This window comes from Chrysochloris asiatica, unplaced genomic scaffold, assembly GCF_000296735.1.
Source record: "Chrysochloris asiatica unplaced genomic scaffold, ChrAsi1.0 scaffold00008, whole genome shotgun sequence".
Classification (NCBI taxonomy): domain Eukaryota; kingdom Metazoa; phylum Chordata; class Mammalia; order Afrosoricida; family Chrysochloridae; genus Chrysochloris; species Chrysochloris asiatica.
This window is the reverse complement of record NW_006408526.1, coordinates 35,919,463-35,932,873: the sequence shown is the minus strand read 5'-3', so window position 1 is coordinate 35,932,873 and position 13,411 is coordinate 35,919,463. Positions and strand designations below refer to the sequence as shown.

General features: G+C 37.8%; 1 pseudogene; it reads right to left on the bottom strand.

The window, feature by feature from the left end:
- Positions 1-9,159: 9,159 nt before the first annotated feature.
- Positions 9,160-9,802, bottom strand: LOC102818437 (annotated as a pseudogene).
- Between the last annotated feature and the right edge of the window lie 3,609 nt (positions 9,803-13,411).

Genomic DNA, 13,411 nt, shown 5'->3' with positions numbered 1-13,411 from the left:
CTAACAGTCATTGCTGTTTTTGAGCCCACCAATGCTGTCACTGTGTCAATCCATCTTGTTGTGGCTCTTCCTCTTTTCCTTTGATCCTCTACTTTACCAAGCATGGTGACCTTCTCCAGGAACTGGTCCCTCCTTATAACATGTGCAAAGCACAAGAAATGAAGTCTTATCATCTTCATTTCTAAGGCACATTCTGGCTGCACTTCTCCCAAGACAGATTTGTTTTCTCTTTTGCCAGTCCATGGCACATTCAATATTCTTTTACATCATAATTCAAATTCATTAGTTTTTCTACAGTGTTACTTTTTCATTGTCCAACAGTCATATGCATATGAGGCTACTGAAAATACTCTTTAAAGAGGCCTTTTGAGGCCAATTTGGTCAATGTAATATGTCATTTGATTTCTTGATTGCTTCTTCCATGAGTGTTGATTGTGAATCTAAGCAATCAAATTTTCAATCTGTTATCTGTTTTTCATGATGTTATTTATTGGTCCAGTTATGAGGATTTTGATTTCTTTACACTGAGGTACAAATCTATAGAATTGCTATAGTCTTTCATCTTCATCATTAAGTATTTCAAGTCCTCATCACTTCCAGCAAGCAAGATTGTTTTATAACAACCTGTGATATCTGTACATCACAGGTTGTTGATGAGTCTTCCTCCAGTCTTGATGTCATGTTCTTCATATAATCCAGATTCTTGGATTATCTGCTCATCATACAGATTGAATAAGTATGCTGAAAGGATACAACTTTAATGCATAGATCTCCTTATTTCAACCTACTCAGTAGCCCCTTATTATATTCGAACAACTGTCTCTTGGTCTACATACAGGTTCTTCATGAGCACAATGAAGTGTTCTGGAATATTCACTCTTCTCAATATTATCCATAGCTTTATGAACCAGACAGTTGAATGACTTTGCATAGTCAATAAAACACAAGTAAATATATTTGTGGTATTCTCTGCTTTAAGTCAATATCAGTCATGTCAGCAGTGAAACTTCAGGAGAGAATTTTCATGTTCTGTCCTGAATCTGAGTTGAATGTCTGGCAGCTCCTTGTTGATGTACTATGCAACTATTTTTAAATTATCTTCAGAAAAATTTTACTTGCATATGATGTTAAGGATGCAGTTTGATGATTTTCATATACCATTGACTCACCTTTCTTTGGAATGGGCATAAATATAGATATCTTCCTATCAGTTGGCCAGGCAGCTAGCTATCTTCCAAATTTCTTGCTGCATCAGTTTTTAAAATATTTCAATTTGTATTCCATCAATTCCTAGAGCCTTGTCTTTCGACAATGCCGTCAATGAAGTTTGAACTTTTTCCTTCACTATCATTGGTTATTGATCTTATGGCACCACTTGAAATGGTTGAGTATTGATCATTTTGGGTACAGTGATTCTGTGTATTCCTTCCTTCTTCTTTTAATGCTTCCTGCATCATTCAGTATTTTACCTATACAGTCTTTCAATATTTCAACTCAAGGCTTGAATTTTTTTCAGTTATTTCAGCTTAAGAAATGCCATGCCTGTACTTCCCTTCTGGTTTTCTAACTCCAGGTCTTTGTACATTTCAATATAATATTTGACTTTGTTCTTGAGCTTTCCTTTAAGTTTTTCTGTTCAGCTCTTTTACTTCCTCAGTTCTTCCAGTTGTTTTAGCTTTTCTATGCTCAAGAACAAGTTTTTGAAGCTCTTCTGACATCCATTTTGGTTTTTACTTTCTTTTATGTCTTTTTAATGACTTTTCACTTTCTTCCTGTATGATATTCTTGACATTGTCCCACAACTCTTCTGATCTTCTAAGTAGTATCTAAAGCATTAGTGTTTAACGCATCAAATCATCTTTTGAGATGGTCTCTAAATTCAAGTCATATTTTAGCTTTCTTGGCCTTGTTTTAGTTTTCTTCGGTTTCCACCTGAACTGGCAGATGAACAATTGATGGTCTGCATTATCGTCAGCCCCTGGCCTTGTTGTGGCTGATAATATTGAGCTTCTCCATCATTTCTTCTCACATATGTTGTAAATTTGATTCCTTTGTATTCCATTTGATGAGGTACATGTGTATGATTGCCTTTTATGTTGTTGAAATAAGGTATTTGCATTGAATAAATTGTTGATCTTCCAAAATTCTATCACATATTCTTAGTATTATCATCAAGGTCATATTTTCCAAGTACTAGACAACAAAGTCAGGTTGAACCACAAGTTTGGCAGTTCAAACTCACCAGCCACTCCTCAGAAATTCCTACAGGGTCACTGTGAGTCAGACCCAATTTGATGGTACTTAACAACAACAACATCAACCTTTTCTTTATTTCCAACTTGCACATTCCAGTCACCAGTAATGATCAATGCATCTTAATTGCATGTTTTATCAATTTCAGACTGAAAAAGTTATAGAATTCTTCAATTTCATCATTCCTGGCTTTCATGGTTTGTGCATAAATTTGAATAATAGTGGTATTAACTAGTCTTCCTTATAGGTGTATGGATATTATCCTATCACAGACAGTGTTGTTCTTCAAGACAGATATTAAAATATGCTTTTAACAATGAAGGCCACACCATTCCTCTTCAAGTTCTCATTCCTGGCATGGTAAGGTCTATGATTGATTCAGAATGACCAATGCCAGTTCATTATAGCTTACTAATGCCTAGGATTTTGATATTTCTGAATCCATTTTATTTTTGACAACCTCCAATTGTCCTAGATTCATACCTTGCACATTCCATGTTTCAATTATTAATGAATGTTTACATCTGTTTCTTCCTATTTTGAGTTGTGTCACATCATCAAGGTCTTGAAGTTTTTCTGTATTCATGTCATTAAGATCAACACCAGTTTGAGGAGGCAAGTCTTGTTAGCCATATTTTAAGTATCTTCCAACCTGAGAGACTCATCTTCTGGTACTATTCCTGACAATGTTCTGCTGCTATTCCAAAGTTTTCCAGGGGCTGACCATTCTTAAGTGGTCTGTCTTTCGTTCTTCCTTGGCTGTCTTAGTCTGGAATCCCTGCTGAAATCTATCCATCATGGGTGACCCTGCTAGTACTTAAAATACTGGTGGCATAACTTCTAGCATCACAACAACACATAAATTATCAACAAACAGATAGATGACATTAAATCTATAGCTTTCTCTTTTTATGACAGCTAATAGCTTATTTATTTCAAATTCATTCATAATTTTCCTAATTGGTCATTGTACTAGAAAGAGGAACTCGAACTACTTTTGTTTTTAGCCTCCCTTAGCTTGAAATGCCCCTAGAAAAGGATGATATCAGTAGTGTATGCTCACAAAGTTCACATTTATGGAGAGCCTACCATGTGTATTCTGCTAAAAACTGAGCACACCTTCCCATTCACTAGCTTAAATATTGAAGGAGATGGGAGAAAAGTGCAAATCATTTCTCCTATTTGGTGACAAGCACTTTTTCATAATAGATTTGTTCATGATGAACTATTATTTAAGGTGGATGGATAGATAGATTGATGGAGGGATGGTAAATAGATGGATGGATAGATGGATAGTGGTTGAGTAATTGGATGACTCAACACAGGACCTGAATGCAAGAAATAAAAAGTTCAGCAGAACATAAGAGAAGAGCCTTTTTTTAAAAAATTATTTCCTACACAAAACAAAAGTGAATTTTAGAAGATACCTGCTTCACATTATCTCAGAGGTATAGGAAAAGACAATCTGTGAAAAAGAATGATTTCATTCAATGAAGAAATCATTCTTTTTTTCACAAGCAAAGTGCTGGTTAAGAATATGAAGTCAATAATCATATGTTAACCCATGATGCATGGAGGAGATTGTAATCATTGCAATGAAAATCATATGATAGGTTGAGTATAAACTGATGTTCTCCCATTAAACTATCACTCAGTTCACAATAAAAGTCTTTTTTGTTATTGTTGTTTTGTTTTGTTTTAAAGAGTCATCATAGTGGTTGGGCATGAGAGTAAGAACATGAGAGAGAACGAGAGAGAGAGAAACTGCTCTGCATTTTATTGTATTTCTTTTCAACTCAGTGCTCATGGTGAACAGGTAAGTTATTTTCTGCATTTTGAGACTTGTGTTCCAAATTAGACTAATTTGTGCCATATTAAGGAGCCATGGTAGCATAGTGGTTACAAATCGGGCTGCTAACTCCAAGGTCAACAGTTCGAAACTACCAGCTGTTCCACAGGAGAAAGATTAGGCTTTCTGCTCCCATAAAGATTTACAGCCTTGGAACCCCTGTACAGGGTCACTATGAGTCAGAACTGACTCCATGCACATAACCACCACCACCACCACCCTGCCACATTAAGTCCATGCAACTGGAAACAACAATAGAAATGTGGGAGAAGTTGTAGACCAATATGTGGCCTAATAAGAATGGATGAGAAGCAGTAGACAGGTATACAGGGGAGACAACAACACTAGTAAGGTATGCTCACCATGGAATGGTCAATAATTCAAAATCAAAAGGGCAACATTTACTTTAGGACAACATTGAGAAGAGATGAGAAGGTGGGTGGAATGGAATAGGAACCATAGGGAGGAAGTGGGATAGCTGCTGTGGCATGGAGGGGACTGTAAGCATTTAGATGATACAACATACAAGATTTGTTGAATGTAAAACTGATGATCTTATCTGTAAACTGTGACTGAATTCACAATAAAAGTTAAAAAAAATAATAATAAGGGCTGATTGAAGAGGCGACAGCAAGACGGCAGACTAATCAGAAAAGCTGTACAGACCCTCTACAACGAAGATACGGACTCAAATGTAATAGATGCAGATGATAGTCTTGGAACCCTGAACTTCCAATGAAGGGATAGAGAAGTGGATTGAGTGTTAACTAGGAGAGAAAGCTGAACAGACACAGCAAAAAATGGAGACCGACTAGTGACCTGTGCCAGCCAAACAGACGTGGTATGGCAATCCAAAGCTTTTCATATTGGCATTTCAGAAACATACCGGTGGTTCATGGAGATAAAGGTGCAATTGTTTTTCTTGTTCCTCACACTCTCCTAGTGACCTGAGGCATGGCCAGCCACCACCAGCTTATATCCCCCAGGGAAACTTCTGCTCTCCCTGAGGTTGGAACTGTACAGAGGTGAGTGCCACAGTTGTTATTTCCATTAAAGGAGTGGGTAGCTCTCCACATTAAGCTCGCTTAAGCAGGCCCTACTCAGAACCTACAGAGCCAGTCCCAGGCAGCTCTAGACTGGCCTTCGGTAGCAGAAGCAGCTGAACAGATGTGAGAGGGAAAAACAAAACACCAGAGACTCGTGATCTGAGCCTGCCAGCCAGGTATGCTGTGGCCATCTCGAACTTTTGTGGGTGGCTTTGAAGGCAAGAGAGTGGTAGGTTGTGCAGAGACATACCACTTATTTGTAGAGAGAAAAGTGTGAAGTTTTTTCTTGTACCCCACATTACCCTGGCGACCAGTGATGTGGTTGGTTCCTCCTGCAAATACTCCCAGGGAAACTCTTGCTGTCTGGAGAGTCAGAGCTGCATCAAAGGGAGTGGGGAACTAGCATCACCAACCCTGACACCTGAAATCAACAAAGCTGGTTCTGACCAGCTCTGGACAAGCAGAACCTCTCACCTTAAGCAGCCCTAAGTTACAGAAAAAACCTGGTCCCCAGCTGAGGGATCTGCCCGAACTACTTTAGGATTGGGTACACAGAACAGACAACACTTAACACTACAGGAACAGTATCTAAGATTAAGAGGGTTACAGTCTCATCCCTTGTCTACCCATGACATGAGATCCTTGGGTAGCAGGAGACTCAGAATATTCCCCTCTCTAGGTCTTACATCTGCCCTGGTTTTTTCCTTTTATTTATTTTTATTTTTTTATTTTTTTGCTTCTGCTTCTTCTTCTCCCTCCTCTCTTTACTTTCCCTTGCTGCCTGCCCTTTCTATATCTGCCTTCACTTCTCTTTTTCTTCCACTCTTCCCCACCACTGCTCTCTTTCTTTCTTTTTCTTTCATTTCCTGTTTTTCTCTGCCACTCTCTGATCTCTTTCCCTTTCATTCATTCCGCTCTCTAATTGTATTTTGCTATTTCTCTTCCTTTTTATTTTCTCTCTTGTTTAATTTTCCTCTCCTTTTCTTTTAATGATTTTTATATTCTTTTTCTAGCTGTTGCCTGCTTTATTTTTTTAAATTTATTATTATTATTTTACTATTTTATTTTTTCACTTTTGTGTGCTTGCTTGATTGTTCATTTTCCTTCTGTCTTGTATGTGGTTTTCTATTCTTTCCTCACTTGACAAGAGATACCAAATGTGTCCATAGTACCCAGCCACAACCATATCCTCTACAATCGTACCCATTGTACAAGAGCCAATACTAGCTGCTGTATACTACATCAGTGACAATGAACTGCATTAGTCTCATCCTAAATTGAACTTCATGAAAAGTGAACAGAGAATGGTGTACAAGTTCAGCCCCAATCACACCCCATAGGAGCCAGTTGGTGATTGCCTAAGACTATATCAACTTAATAAAAATATAACAACACCACAATGTCTCACAAGCAGCAGACAAAGTCTTTTCACATGGAGAAATAATACAAAGTGCCTCACACAAGTGACCAAAAGGCAGAGCTAGAAACTGTTTTTGAAGGAAAAAAAAACCCACAAAAACATTGTAACTATTTGCAAAAATAATTCAAGACAATGATACTTAAGTATCTATAAATAATTGACAGAAAGTTTGGGGAAAACAAGGAAGAATTCAGGAAAACACTGCAGGAACAAAGAAATAAAATAGATAAAGGACTGGAAACAATGCAGAACCTGATAATAGAAATTCAGAGATTTAATACTCCTGGCGAGCCACTGTAGAATCAGCACTGGACTGTGAACCACAAGGTCAGCAGTTCAAACCCACCAACTGCTCCTCAGAAATCCTATATAGGCTCACTATGTGCTGAAACTGACTCAACAGAACTTAACAACAAATACTACTACAACACCAATAGTAAGATATCAGAAAAGGGCAATACATTGAAAGAACAAAAGAGTAGACTTAAATAAATGGAATCCTAAATTAGTGAGCGTAAAGATAAATCTCAATATTAGTAATTTAGAAGAACAATCAGAAAAATCTGAAGAAAACCTAAGATTCATGTGGGATCGCATGAATAAGAATAACTTAAAATGATCAAACTTCCAGATCAGGAAGCCATGAAGAAAAGCACAGAAAAGATAGTCAAAGAAGTACTGGAAGAAACTTTCGCTAACTTCATGAAAGGCAAAAAGATAAGCATTCAAGAAGCTGAACAAATCCCAAACAGGATAGATCCCCAAAGAAAATCACCAAGACATATCATAATCAAACTCTCCAAAATCAAAGACAAGAAAAGAATTCTAAAAACAGTTCAGGAGAAATTAAAAGTTACCCTCAAAGCAGGCCCAGTAAGATTAAGCTCTGATATTTCAGCAGAAACCATGTAGGCAAGAAGGCAATGGGGAGACATATACAAAACTCTGAAAGAAAACACTTTCCAACCAAGAATCAAACACCCAGCAAAACTGCCCCTCAAATGTGACTGGGAAATTAGAACATCTCTAGATAAATAGAAATTAAAGGAATTTGTAATGACCAGGCCAATTTACAAAGAATACTGATGGGAATCCTTTGGATTGAGAACAAACAACAGTAGATATCAACCTGAAATTGACATACATGGCCACACCACCCATACATAATTCAATCCCAATATCAAAGAATCCAAAGTAAAATAAAGCTATGTGATTGAAAATAGGCAACCAGAGATATGCATTTAAAACTAAGACAACTGCAAAACAAAAATAAGGGAAAGTTTAGTTAGAGAATTTCCAAATGGCAAGGGAGTCAAATGGATTTCAAGATAAACCAGACTATTTTCAACTGGGGAAGAAATTAATAAATTACTGAGTAGCCTCAAAAAAAAAAATCAATACACTTTCACACACACACACACACACACAAAATCAAGAAAAGGAAAACCATGAAGATCTAGCAAACATTAAAACAAGAGCAATGATATCAGGACTGACTGTGAGGGTCAGAAATGTAAAGGTAGATATTTTATAACAAAAGGAGGGGACTGACTGATTTTGTAGTTCAAGAGCAGAGGTCCCTGGGACCATCAAGTGAGAAGAGCAGAGTGTAGGACCCTACCTAGAGAAGCAACGATGCCAGAAATGGAGGCAGAGATGATGCCTGAGACAGATGGAGTGGCTGGGGACACTGGACTCAGGGAGAGAGAGGGGCTGTGTGCTGATGGCTGCAGGGATGCGGGACAGGCCTGTGGTTGTTTGATGATGCACGGAGAGGATTGTGATCATTGCAACGAAACGAAATACGATAGGATGAGTGTAAAACTGATATTCTTCCATGTGAACCCACATAATTCACAATTAAAAAAAAAAATAGCAATGAGAAAATTTACAAGCAAACACACAAACTCAATGAACTCAGCACAGAAAATTATATGTACCAAAAAAACCCAGCAGCACCACAGAAAAATAAACCCAGCAAAATACTGCAAACAATTAATACCTATAGATAATTACACTGAATGTCAATGTATTAAATATACCAGACAAGAGATAGAGAGTAGCAGAATGAACAAGAAAACAGGACCTTTCAATATGTTGTCTACAACAGACACACGTTACACATAAAGACAAAAATAGATAAAAATCAAAGAATGGAAAACAAAGATATCAAGTTAATAGCAATTAAAAACAAGCAGGAGTGGCAGTATAAATTTTTTTTATGATGACTAGAAATAACTTTATAAAAGATAAAAAATTAAACAAGACTAATTTTTCAAGTATGAGTGCATAGATTGAGAGATGCAAAGGCTCTTTAGACACAACCTAATCAAAATAATACTTTAAAAACCTGCATGAGAACATAAAAGGATGACAGAAGTGTTTAAAGGGAATGTCAGAGTGTCAAAGATTAGCTTGTGATCTAATTACTATGTAAATAAAATGGTTCTGAAAGTTTTAGTTACAACTGTCTAAAACAACAGAAACAAAAATAGAATACTTACTCATTCCTTATCAGAAATAAGAAAGAAAAAAAGTCTGCCCAAATGTTCAGACATTGTATCAGACAATTTTTTGGAGAAATATCATGGCTAGTAGGTTGCTTCATCCATGATGTCATCACAGTCTGCACCAAAATCATCTCCATCTTCAAAGTACTAGTTAATGTAGTCACTTTCCTTGCTCCTTTTCATCATACTCTTCCAATTCTGCTGCATTATCTTCTTCATCATCGCCTTCTTTACTTTTCTCTCTGCTTCCTTCTTTCTCCTCAGTTTCCTCATCTCATTTTTCACCATCACCTTTCTTTTCCAATTCCTCAATTTTTTTCAACACATCAGCGCTCTTAGAAAATGAAGTGACTAGTGACATCTGCTGCCTTTTGGATTTGGGGCCTTATTAGCATTTTGTCCTTGGCATCATCTCTCTTGGGAGTCGCCTCCATTCTGGCACCCTTTTTTTCTTTGTATATTTTCATATGGTTTTCACCATACCTTTCAATATCTTGTTTTTTTTCAGGTGTTTCTATAAAATAAGGCATTCTTTTCATGGTTTCACTGAATTCCTGTTTCAAAGCCAGCAGATAATCTTCACCTTCTCCTGTTTTCAGTGGCAATAGTTTATAATCTGTATCAGGAAATATTGGGGTGGTTTCAGTACTACATCAGGTAACTTTTCACCTCTGGTAAATGAAACTGCCTCAATATTAAAGATATATGCAACATGTCCCCTTTTTTTATTTTTTATTTCCAACCATCAGATTTGATTACAGCAAAAAAAGGAGCCAAGTCTGTTAAGTAAGATTCATGGTTAAGGCAAAACTATGCAACAGAAGTGCCAGACAAAAAAAAAAAAAAAAGCAAACTTAATTTTTGATAAAACAGACTTTAAGACAAAAAAACAAACAAAACAGCATAAGAGATAAAGAAGGACATTATTTCATGGTTAAAGGGTTAATTCAGCAAAAGGACACACAACAGTAAATATCTATGCTCCCAATAAAAGAGCTTCAAAATACAAGGACTAGTCAAAAACTATCCACACACTAACAATCTTAAAATGCCCATCTACATCCATGGCTGATGATATTTAAGCATGCACGTGAAATGATTCTGTCGAATAGAAAAGTAACAGTAGCTTAGGTGGCAAATTATTTGCAAATCATCTATGGCTTTGCCTATGAAATAATCCACAACAGATTTGGGTTTTGAAATGTTTGTATGAGATAGATAGCTAAACAATTTACAGAAGAGCATAGCCAGAAGTGTTTGGACATCTACAAACAAAAGTTGGACCGATACTTGAAGGTAAAAGTTTCTTTTAAAAATCATTACTGGTGATAAGACATGGATTCATTACTACAAGCCTGAAAGTAAATGGCAGAGTATAGGATGGAAACATCATCAATCACTGACCTAGAAAAAGTTCAAAAGTCAACCAACAACTAGAGTCTTGATGCTTACAGTTTTGGGAAATTCTAAAAAACCAGTATTGGAACACTATCAGGGAAAAGGTTCAACAATCAACTGTGCTCATTACAATGAGATACTGACTGAAGAGCTGAACCCTAAACTTTGGTTTAAATGCAGAGGACTGCTATCCTAAGTCCTTGTTATCTTGCATGACAATTCACATCCACACACCTCTGCCCACACTGTTGACATTGCAAAAACTTCATTTAAAGGTGTTAAAGCATTTTCCCTTTAGTCCTGATTTTGTTCCATTGTACTTTCATTTGTTTGGTCCTCTGAAAGCAGCCCTTCAAAGGTGAATATTCACCTCTGATGATTAAGTGAAAATAGTGGTGCATGGCTTCATGGCTTGCAGCTCAGAATAAATGACTTTTTACTAAGGAAATACGAAAGCTTGTTGTCAGATGGACAAAGTGTATTGAAAAAACAAAGAAACTATGTCGAAAATTTATTTGTCTTTCCTAGAAGTTGATGAAAATAAATTCTACAGCCAGAATGTGATAAATTTGGCCTCACACTCATATATAAACCAAATTCTTAATAGAACTGAATAAAGAAATAGACAAGTCTAAAATAGCGTAAGATTATATAATACACCACTTTGATAAAGTACAGAATAACTAGAAATGAATTCAACAAAGACACAGAAGAATTAAATAACACAATCAACCAACTTTGTTAGGCAGTTAGAACTGGAAAGAGAGGCCAACCACAGAGCAACCACAACGAATGTAAGAAACAACCTGACCTGTTATGAGAGTCTAATAAAAGGAAAAATAAAAAAGGTGTGTTTTTCCCCCAAATCAGGCATGTGCTGAAAAGACTGACCTGATGTAATGGTAATGATGTGCATTAAACACAGGAAAAAATGGCCAATTATGGACCCTAAATTATGATACCAAAATGTGGCATCAGAAGACAACTATCAGTAGACACAGAACCTGCCCTGGCAGACAACACCGTAAAAAATGAAAACAGGAATTCAATCAGCGCTCTCCTCGCTCATGAAGACAGAACATGTATTCTTTAAACAATCTTCTTGCTTCCTTCAATCTCTGTCTCTCTGGCTCCTTTGTGTGTGTATTGTACCTCTGCCCTACCAATTCGTTGGGGAGAATAGTGGAACTAGACCAGGATGTCTCATTGGCATTGTGGCATTTTGGTGCCAAAACCCGGGAACCACAGGCACAGTCCCTGAGCTCCTAGGTAAGTTCCCCTCACTCATTGCACTCCCTTCACCACTACGATGGCTGCTGCTTTGGATAATTGCCCATTGCTCTGCCTCTTTAAACTGGTAACCCATATATCACCTGAAACATAAGTACAATGGATATCTCCAAGTTGGTGTCACTTTCCTCGGATCTCCTCTTCCGGTTGGTCTTATATTTCTGTTCCACATCCTGTCTCAAGGTAGGCAGACATCATTTATAGGAGTCTCCAGGCAGGTCCCAGCGTCCGAAGACATATGAGGTATTTCCTTCCTCTGGACCAAGTCTTTGTACATTCCCACATGAGTGGTAACCTAACAGAGGTGTTGCTGTGCTAAAGCAGCACTGTGTAGGCACCTCAGGAAGATTTATTATGTCAGAACACACTGTAAAACATTGGACTCTGCCAGAGAGTGCCACATAAGGCCTGGTCCATCAGAGCACTCCTGAGTCCTCCTAAGTGGCCCCACGAGGAACCTAGGTAGAACCAAAATACATCAAAGGGAAGGAGTGAGTAATGGACTGACTTCTCCTAGGAACATTTACCAATAATTGCCACATCTCCGGACTCAAAACACAATAGTCAGAGACCCTCTGCCTTACAGACCAGATCTGTGCTTGTATAATTTCAGACTACAGGTTTGTTTGCTTGGTCACTGCTGTTCTTTTCCTGCTTCTGCCCACAAGTCCTTGGGTCTTCTAGGATCACTATGCAAAAATGGATTAAATACATTCACCCTTCCTCTTTCAGCTTGCCCCTTACTCCTAAGACCTTATTTTCACTTTGCTGGGTACTGGGGGAGATTATGAGACACCTCTGCTTCTGTTTTAGGGTAGAGGAGAAGTTTGGGGAAAGACTCAGTAAAGACTGAACTTTCCCTAAGGTCTATCTCTTGGAAAGTTATATCCAAATTCTTATTGACAGAATTAGGCCCCACTAGGGAATCTTGGTTGACCAACCCCTTCTGGCCTTACTTGTTTTTCTTTGGAGGCAAGCAAAATGGGTGCTAAAAGGTCCCATATCCAGGCCAGTGCTAGAAGTGGGGACACACAGGAATTGGCACCCTAATCCACAAGGGAGGCTTCTATAGTGGAAAGTCTGGACACCATCACCAGAAACGCTGAACTGTGATGGAAAAGTAACCAGTCCCTAAAACAACATGTCTTCAATGCAGTAAGTAAGGTAATGGGCATGTGACTGTCCTGTGTTCCCCAGGGAGTGCTGTAAAAGCCACAAGACCCTTTTGGCCACTGAAGAACTTGAGAACTGACAAGAGCTGAGGACAACAGCTTCTGAACGCATCATCGAGATCTCTCATGAGGATCCCCTGGTCACTGTGGATGTGACTGGTAAGTTTATTCGATTTTCAGTAGACACAGGAAGCACTTACTCAATGTTAAAAATCTTTAGCAGTTCTCACTTCCCTTCATCCTGTATAATTGTTGGCATTGAGGGGATTCCTATGAAAATCTGGGGTAGGTGGGAGAGATCCCTTGCATGGGGGAAACAGAAAGCCTCAGTTTCAGGGGCTTCCATTGTAGAAAAATAAATCATAGAACCTTCCTCTTTTGACTAAAGTATCCAAGGACTCTTAATAACCATCTTACAAAAAAATGCCTAAATCCATAAACTCATCCAGGGACTATGAATGTTTTTAACCAAT